At 35.7% G+C, this 10,273-nt stretch overlaps 1 protein-coding gene across 50 annotated transcripts in view; it reads right to left on the reverse strand.

Moving 5' to 3' along the window:
* rimbp2b (RIMS binding protein 2b) overlaps window positions 1-10,273 on the reverse strand; it is a 293,432-nt gene that overhangs the window by 176,949 nt on the left and 106,210 nt on the right. The gene's annotated exons all lie outside the window — the stretch shown is intronic.

Here is a 10,273-nt window from a genome sequence, read left to right on the forward strand (position 1 = left end):
GAAAGGTCTGTGATGTGTCTGCCAGCTAAAACGAGAGAGGATGCAGCTTGTTTTATTTGCTTTTTTTTAGAATTTTGCACATAACAATTTTGCACATAATTATGTTTAGACATAATAACAGTTATTTACATGTGCCCACCTCCAGTGGGCACATGTAAAAACAAGAGTTAAAAAAAATCTAAATTCACATCAAAAGTAAAATAGCTGATCAGCTAAGGGTAACAAAGAAGCTACTGTATAACGTCCCATTCACACGGGGCGTCAGCATCAACGCTTCCCATTCACTTTGAATGGGTGACGTCAGGTGATGCCGAACTGCATTGTGGATCTGTCGGCACCGCTTCAGAGGCATTGCTCGCTGCAGAAGTTGGGACTAGCTCAACTTTTCAAGCGCCGACGGAAGCGTCAGCCAATCAGATCGCTGTGTGCAAAAACACCAGCAAGACAGTGGCCTATTGCTGACTGAATTTCATTGGCTGATGCTTCTATGACGATCGCGTTAGCCCCAACTTCACACGCCTTCAGTCAAGTGTTGACGCTGAAGTCCCGTGTGAATGGGGCGTAAATGGTATTTAGGGAATAAATGCCTAAAAATCCATTGTGGATGTCAAGCACTAGCATCACACATAAAAAACAGTTCACTAAAATGGATTGTACATAAATATTCACCCAGTGCTCATTTTGTTTTTTGTCCTGTTAATATCTTGCTGAGCGATTAGATCAAAAGATGATTCATTTGTGCACTTGTTCTGAATTTAAACAGTTTACAAAAACACACGACCCATAAATATTTATCAGGTAATATTTTACTGAGGCACATCTATGTTTCACTAACACTGAAGCTACATTTTTACTGTATATTCATTCATTTTCCTTCAGCTTACTCCCTTAATTTATTAGGGGTCGCCACAGCGGAATGAACTGCCAACATATCCAGCATATGTTTTACGCAGTGGATTCCCTTCCAGCCGCAGGGAAACACCCATTCACTTTCGCATTCACACACATACACTACGGACAATTTAGCTTTCCAATTCACCCATATTGCATGTTTTTGGACTGTGGGGGAAACTGGAGCACCCGGAGGAAATCCACACCAACACGAGGAGAACATGCAAACTCTACACAGAATCGCTAACTGACCCAGCCGGGGCTTAAACCAGCGACCTTGTTGCTGCAAGGTGACAGTGCTAACCACTGAGCCACAGTGTCACCCTATAATTTACTGTATATATCTTACATGTGAAAAAAGAGAGATGCAGAGGGCTTCGAACAGACATCGTTGATCACATCAGATCTAATATCAACCCATGAGCCGAGTCTTTCTGAGTGACTGGAAGAGAATATAAAGGCGACCTGGAGACCATTGATATAATGCAAGCAGGTTATGCTCTTTTTTCACTGTCAGAGCTGCTGTTCGTTAATCACAGCGCTGTCACTGTGGGAGCTCACGATGGGCTTAATACGTTTAGGAGGCGCTAAAATATCATGTGGCAGTTTTGTTGGTTAATCACATGATGATGATTTACACTGTATGAAAGAGACGGAGAGAAACCGAGCGCTTTTCCCACAATGCAGTTCTGCTGTGGTGGCTGGCGCAGGTCGGTCAGCCAGAGAGACCGTTCGAGCCTTCTGGGTAAAGAGAGTTATTTGAGCGATCACATCCAGCCAATGGAACAGGCTTGTTTTGACTCACCGGGCTAAGAATAGATGAATCTTGGAGAGAAAGCGACATGGCGGGTGTATGCACGTTAGGAGGGGCTGAAGGGTAAAAGCCCTCAGCGACAATTTATGATGCTTTTTCATAACTTCAAGGTGTCATGAACTGAAAAATCCAAATGTTGTGATGTTGTGACATGTAAGAGGTTATTGTACTATCAAAACATTGTGTATTTTACAGAATTGAAAATGTTATTGTTAGTCTTAAAGGGCACCTATGATGAAAATCAACTTTTGTAAGCTGTTTGGACAGAACTGTGTGTAGGTTTAGTGTGTCCACAGTCATATTGAGGTGATATTAAGACAATAAGTCTAGTTTTTTTAATTTACTGACATAAAATAGGATCCAAATCCCTTGCATTTTGAGGGCAACCGCATGTTAGTAAAAGAGAAGACGATTCAATCCTGATTTGTGGATGTTAAATCAGATTTATTTTGTACATGAACATAACGGATATCCATACAGCAGTGGAAATTAACATGTATCCTGTGACAGTTGTGTGCAAAAACAGAACAAAGTTAAATGTGTGTCCGCTGTGTGTGTCTGTGAGTGTGTGTGCGTGATCTTTGTAATGACATTGTGTGTGACTCATCGTTGCAACTCTACAACAAATACATCAAATAATCATTGGGAAAGTTCTTATGTTATGTGAGATCTGCTTCCTTCATGTCTGTCACTGTGCTACTGATCTGATGCAGTCGAGATGGAGATTGGGGCACACTCTGACAGGCACATGGGAACAGTGGGCGGGGAAAACTAGCATTAAAGGCACAGGCAACACAAACAGCTACAGTACATTGTGTTTAGAGCAGAAAATTTCAACATTCTGAAAGCTATAATAAATAATCTGATGGGTGTTTTGAGCTGAAATTTTACAGACACACTCTGGAGTTCAAAGACTTATTCTAAGTGAAGTTTATTCATAAACTAATTTCCAGAGGATCACGTGCTTATGGTCTCGTATTTGCTAATCACTATCTTCCAATCATATGAGCCCCAAGCTACTATAAATAACCACAGTTTAAGTCCATTTTATCTTCGTTTGGAAGAAACCCCCCTTCCTCACCTATTCTCCTCCTTTACCTATGATAGGGCGGCATGCCGGCCCAGTGGTTAGCACTGTGAGCCCCATAGCAAGAACACTGCCGGCCCTGGTCCCACCAGGCTGGTGGGAGTTTCTGTGAGGAGTTTGTATGTTCTCCCCGTATCCTCGTGGGTTTTTCCCAGGTTCTCCGGTTTCCTCCCACCATCCAAAGACATTCAACATGCATAACAATCAAGCATTTTCTAACCCCTTTTGTTCCCTTAGCTACCGCCGGCGGGGAGTTTTGAGATCCACCGAGCTCAGGCTCCCCTCTCGCTCTGCCAATGGGAGGAAGCCCCGGGCTCGAGGATCCCTTGAGCTCGGGGCTCTCTCCCGGGACAGCATGCCAAACAAGCTTTTTATAAATCATCAGCTAAGTGTGAACTCTTGAAATCTTGTTTAAAATGATCAAATAAGAGTTTGGATAAAATTGTTATTTAAAGCTTTCACTTCTGTACTTACATTGTGTTCTAAGACTGACAGAAATTGAAAAGTGGCTATTTTCTAGGCCAAGGCTAGTAAACGTACACTCATTTCGGCATAATAATCAAAGGATTTTGTTTTCCTGCTATGGATTCATTAACATAACATAACATTAACAAAGACTATATTGGATCATACAGTAATGTCAAACTTAACAGTTTTTATTACATGTTCACTATCGTCCGTTATTGCAGATTGTTTGATATTAATTAAGTATTCATGCTTTTAAAGCTAAATCGCAGCATATTTTAAATATATTTTTAAATATGCAAACAGTTAGCCAATCACAGCAGTAAGTCAACAATCTGCCGCGCATACTGTGTACTGGAAAAATGCGTGACACAGTGGCTCAGTGGTTAGCACTGTTACCTCACAGCAAGAAGCTCGGTTGGTTCGAGTCCCAGCTGGGTCAGTTGGCATTTCTGTGTGGAGTTTTCATGTTCTCTCGGTGTTGGCATTGGTTTTCTCCAGGTGCTCTGGTTTCCCCCCACAGTCCAAAGACATGCGCAATAGGTGAATTAAATAAGCTAAATTGTCTGTGTGTGAATGAGTGTGTATGGAACCCAGTATTAGGTTGCAGCTGGAAAGGCATCCGCTGTGTAAAACATATGCTGAATATGTTGGCAGTTCATCCCGCTGTGGTGACCACTGGTGAATAACAGGACTAAGCCGAAGGAAAATGAATGAATGAATATAATTCATTAAACAAAATAAAATAAAATAAATAAAAAAGCAATTCATGAATCATTTAATAGAGATTTAAGTAATTGATTGTTGAATACTTGAGTTGAATAATTCTTAGAAGTCCTTAGGAAAATTAAAATGAAATTAGGCATAAATATAAGAACATTGCTAGTGCAGAGAGATTATAAATGAATGTATATAAAAAATCTCAAATTACTGATGCATTTTCCTCACAAGGAAAATGCATATAAACTTGAATATGTGTCATTTACTCTAATATAAACAACTATCTAAAATAATCAACCACTGTTCTGAGCCAGAATGATTTTGTTTATATGAATGAACACTTTTGCTTAGCAATGATGCATTAAAATTAGATATGATATTAGGGATGTTCGAATTCAATCTCGTTATCAGAAATCAGGCCCGATCACATGGTTTCAAATTTGATTTAATGTTACCTCCCGATCAGGACTCTAATATTTATGTTAATATAAATATATATTCTCTTATAGTTATGTGGTGGCACAGAGTTAGACCTTTCTTGACACACAGAAACAGCAATGCGTGCAGAATTAAATCACTTTGTTGCAGAGATGCTATTGGTTAAATGCCGGCAAAGTAGAACACGGAAGCAGCTCAGCAGATACCGTGAGTATGTCTGCAGTCTGGAGGTATTATAAAGTTGATGATGACAACATTGCCACAGCAAACTGTGAGATATGTAAACTTGGGATTGCCTGCCGGGTGCTTTAAGTTGAGTTGCTATTTGTTTTTATATTAGATTTTTTTTTACGTTCAAGACTGAAGAATTGATGTTATTTATAACTTATTTGTTCAAGCTACCTCACATAAGTGCTCTGTTTGTTAACAGAGTTCTTAAATGTTAAAATAAGGTGAATTAAATTAAAAATAAAGAACATCCTGGATTTGTTTGTTCGCTCTTTTTTAATGTATTATAGAAGTATTGGATCGGGTAAAGGTATTGGTAGATAGTCAAAATCAAATAACTTGGACTCAAGGGCAAAAAAAAAAACCTCATCAGGACATCCCTAAATGATATAGATGATTTCTGTTACAAATAAGTTGTTGTCATTATGATTATTCTATCATTTAATTCATTAAGGAAAAAAAAAGTATTGCAATCCCACAAAAATTAAAAAGCAACTCTTTAATATTGATCAACATCTGAAACTTCTTTGCAAAAATAAAAATAAAATAAAACAGTTTTAAATGTAATGGATGAAAAATGACAAAAATAATAAAAAACATTTGTGTTTTACTCCTGTAACTTGTAATTTTGCTAATTTATTGCTCATTATTATTGTTATTCTTATTTTTAATTAGTTTTATTTATGTACTCACTATCCTCTGATCCATCAGGGCTCGTCACAGCAGAATGAACCAGCAACAGTAATCTGTTTTACTCAGCAGATTGCCCTCCAGCCACAATCCAGCACTGGGAAACACGGTTATACTCACTCATTGACACACATATTTATTTACTATAATTTTACTTATTCATGTCAAAATGAAAATTAATAATGATAAAATAATGATTTACTGAAATCTAGTCAAATCAACAATTGGAGTATAGTGAACTACAATCAGATTTGACTAAAGTCTATACGAATTTTTAACTATTATCTACCAAAACAGATTTCAAATACCACGGTGCTGAAAGACACATACTCAACCTCAGAATAATATTTCACCATGCTAATTAATAATAATCCATTATCAAAAGCAATTACAGTTTACAACTCTAGAAGCAACTCTAACAGACTCCAGACACCCTGCTGTGCCCAAACCAACCTTCATCCGTCTCTAATGCTTGATCTTGTTTGAAATCACACATCAATCATTCTCTCCATGCTCACATTCAGTCAGTCCGCCAGGCCCTGGAGAGCAGACGCCTGTCTGGTTTACTGTGTTTGGATGTGGCTCGCTTGCAAACTGGGAAATGATCTAATGAGAAAGAGTTGTTCACATTGAAATGTTATGAAACATGCAAACTGTGCATTAAGTGCTGGTCGTGATGTGTTTTTCTACCAAATCATCACGCAGACAGACGCCCCTAATCATATCGAATGCAGGAGGGTGCATGCAGTATTCATTTCATAAACACACTCGTCCTTATACATTCAGATAGATATAGGAAGTCACGTGCATAAACACACATAAATGTCAGCCGGAATTTTCTCATGTGAGATAACCTGAGGCTTAGCTGACTTCAGTTATCATAACGCATAATGCATGTGTGAATGCATGCATTAACAAGTGTGTTTGACCAAGCATGCACTTTATTTCTCACTCCATCTCTGTGTTTTCTTCATTTCTGTCTCTCATCAACTCGGTCTCTCGTCCTTTATATCTGCAGGGTGTGTGTGTGCGCGCGTGAATGAGTCATCACTGGTGCAGAAGATCATCTATATTCCTTAAGTTTGCCCAAATCTCCAGCTCATCCAGTCAATGCAGCAGGAGAGCACTAATAAACCACATGCACACTCAGTGGGATTTTTTACTTGACTGTTTATATTGAGATAATGATATTTCATATGCTCTACTTGTAAACCTACAACCCTCAAAATAATATTTTTAGTTTTTCATGTTTTAAAGAGGACCCATTGTGCAAAAATGACTTCCATATGGGGCTTAGACACAGTTTTGTGGCAGAAGTATGTGAATATAGACAGCCTCAAATAGTACAAATTAATTAATTATATTTTTTATATTCACGCTTGATAAAAACAGCCTGCATAAACAGCCCTTAGTAAGAAGCAGCCGTCCACCATAAGATTTTCACTGGCTGAAGATAATGTCAGCGACTAAGAGGTGTTATAAATGTGGAGTTTTAAATGCACAAATAAACACTGTAGTCTCCATAGGCTGCCTTCTTCTGAGACACTTTCAATTTAAAGTTCACCAAAACATCGCAATTCAGATCAAAGCCTAAAAGGGGCAGTGTCAAAGTTATTATAAAACATTATTTGTGTGGTATTTTGAGCTAAAACGTCCGAGATTTATTGTAAAAAGGGGCAGAATAAGTCCCTCTAAAATAGGGCATCATTTAGTATATTTATTACGCCATTTCTATTGCAAGTGATTTCAGATTTCACTATAGGTATTCTGTTCATATTAAAATGTAATTAAACTTCATCTCTAAAAATGTATGTGCGTAATAATCAGCATTGATTTGATAAAATAATCTTTTCTGAAAATAAATGGGTATTGTGTCTGTCAAAATGTCAGTTTAGAAGTCAACGTGACAAATTTCTTTCCCATCTAAACGGTGCAACTGATCTTTTGTATTACAATCGACACATGTTGTTTATTTTTACATCTGTTTTCAGTGACTACGGACACATGGAATCTCTTAATGCGCTTATAATTGGATTTTAGCAATCTTTTAATTGAACTTTGCTTCATGTAAACACAATACTTAAATCAAACTAATGGGATTACCTGTAGTAACCATAATCGCATTAAAATATGTGTTGTACACATTTTATCACAATAAACGGGCATGTAAACACCATGATAACACAGATGGCTTAAGTCGTTCACACAACTTAATGAACAAATACTGTAGCATTATTCTGCTTTCCTGACACTCTGAAATGTTACGCTCTATGACTTGTTGGAAATTTTAGCTTCATATCTTTCTCCAGAGATGGCACAAGGAATATCCATCAAGAATTGTTGTTTAAAAGACATCTAATAGATGTCTAAACATAGATGGGTTAGCTAAATCGAGACTAAATTTGAGCTGCCAGTGAAAATCGTATAGAAGTCTACTTTTAAGACACATCACATGTGTAGTTATTTATTTTTTAACTATTGTTAGATGTCTATTAGATTATCACATATAGACTAGATTTAGCCTTCTCTTTTCAGACAAGATGTCTATGTTTAGGTAGAGATCTATTAGAATTCTTTTAAACACAAATAATGTAAATGTAAAATGACTAAATGTAAAAATGTGTTTTGCATTTAATGTTAGTATATTAAAATTGTGGCCAGACACGCCTACTATATGAGATATCATAATTTTTCCTGTGTTGTATATGTCAGTAATGTTGCTAAAATTCACTACACTTCCTAGCAAACAGAATAAGGATAATTTAGTGTACATTTAAGGAGTTTTGTTTATATCAAGTAAACATTTTACTGTAAATAAGTTTTTACTCTGATTAGAAATAATCAGACTGTTGATGCACGTGCACACAAATAATTTGTATTCAACAACCGATAAATAGAAGTTTAGTGTGTTTCAATCCTTGTTCTTTTTGATCATTTATTTCATGTTCAATAAATGCTTTCATGCTTTAGTTCAAATGTTAAATGTACTTTACAGCATTAAGATTTGCTCCTTATTTTCTTTGTGAATTAATGATCAAATTATTTCAAACTGATTCTTTTTTAAAGAATGTTCCAAAATGAAACACACACAGTAATGAACTACACTTTTTTAACTAAATCTTAGAAGAAAAGGTTTACCTAGGGAAAAAAATCTCCCTCGGTTGATACCAAAGCTTTATGAATAACACAAAGTAAGATATTTTGAAGTATGTTGAAAATTAGTAACTATTGACATCCATGGTAGGACAAAAACATACTATGAAAGTCAATGGCTACTGGTTTGCACTGCTTTTCAAAGTATCTTGCTTTGTGAATAAAGCAACTCAAAGAGGTTTGGAACAAGTGGTGGATGAGTATATTATAATGAAATTTCATTTTTAGGTAAACCATCCCTTAAGTTTTTTACAGTTCAGGTCTAAGAATTGTGTGTTTTTAAATGTTTGTAATGTGTTTTAACGTCTTTTGCTCAATATAACTGTTTTTATTTCATCCAAAATACAGCAAAACAGTAGTATTGTGAAATCTTTCAAATAACTCTCAAAAAAACATATTTTATGAAGAAATGTATTCCACATTTAACATAAAAATTTTGAAATTCACAGTATTTAAAAAAGATTAAATAACGAAAAAGGTGCAAAAACTAAGAAAAGATATCATGCTTTCATACACATTATTTATGTTGTATACAACACAATGCCAATGTTTTAATTTAAAACAAATATAAAATTCAATATTACAGTTTATCTCAGTCGCTTTAGTACATTTCTCAGATCAGATTTGAAATTTTCCAAAACAGTAAGTACATTTCTCAAAACAATGCGAATAAAAAAATACAAATAGCAAAATACCATGGATGACCTGGACAATCCTTATCTGATCTCTCAAAACTAAATTTCTGTGTCAGTGAATGAGACCAGAATGGCAAGTCCTTGTGTCATTGTGTACAAATAAGAGAGTCAAATTAGACATGTTGTCAATACAACAGTGTACTGAAGAGAGCTGTTCTGATATAAAATATGGCTATTTTTATTTTATTAAAAAATTGTACTGTAATTTGTTGACATTGATACAGAAAAGAAAAAACATCACTGTATAGCACAAAGAAAAAACTAAACAAAAGTAGATATGTGTACATAGGAATCTCCTTTGAGACGCACCTTCATTAGAAAAAGTCAAGATTTAACTGGGAGACATTTACCAATTATAGACAGATTTAGTCTACTGGAAGTCTAATGGAAATTAATAGAAAAATGCATTATGTATATGACAAAATATTATGACAACTCGTTCAGCCGTTTTGCATGTAAAGACTTATACCATGAACAAACGATGATATGTTGTGGGGGTAAGACTATTCAATGAGACCAGTGTAATACATTTTGATCAACATGACGTAAGCATTTGATAAAGAGCAGAGAATTGAGCATAATCATTTGCCTGGATGTATAAAAGCATTTGCTACTTGTTCAGAGAAATGAGAAACTGCTTTTCTGATGTGCACAAGTGACACAATGATGTGAAGATTGAACTGGGAGTTTTGAACATTTCAATTCTGATCTGAGAAAAGTACCAAAGTGACTGAGAAAAACTGTAAAAGAATAGCCTGGATTTTCACTCACTCACTATCCTTCAGATTAGTCTCTGATTTATCAGGGGTCGCCACAGCAGAATAAGCCGTGTCTCAATTTTCAATTAGAAATAAAAAAAAACATTTGTTATTCTGAGCAATTGCCATTTAAAAAGCTCTAAATGACAATATTTTTATTGGATATTTCGAATAGATATTAGAATAATTTATAGAATAAAAGAACATGTTACTCAAATACAAAAAGTAAATCCAGAGAAATTTACTTAAAGTGGACTCATAATATTTTTTTCCATAGCTCTTTCTATCTATATCTGTCTGAATCTTCAATGCACTTTAGAGTAAACAAACTATG

Source organism: Danio rerio, chromosome 8 (genome assembly GCF_052040795.2).
Source record: "Danio rerio strain M-AB ecotype USA chromosome 8, GRCz13ab, whole genome shotgun sequence".
In the NCBI taxonomy this organism is placed as follows: Eukaryota; Metazoa; Chordata; class Actinopteri; order Cypriniformes; family Danionidae; genus Danio; species Danio rerio.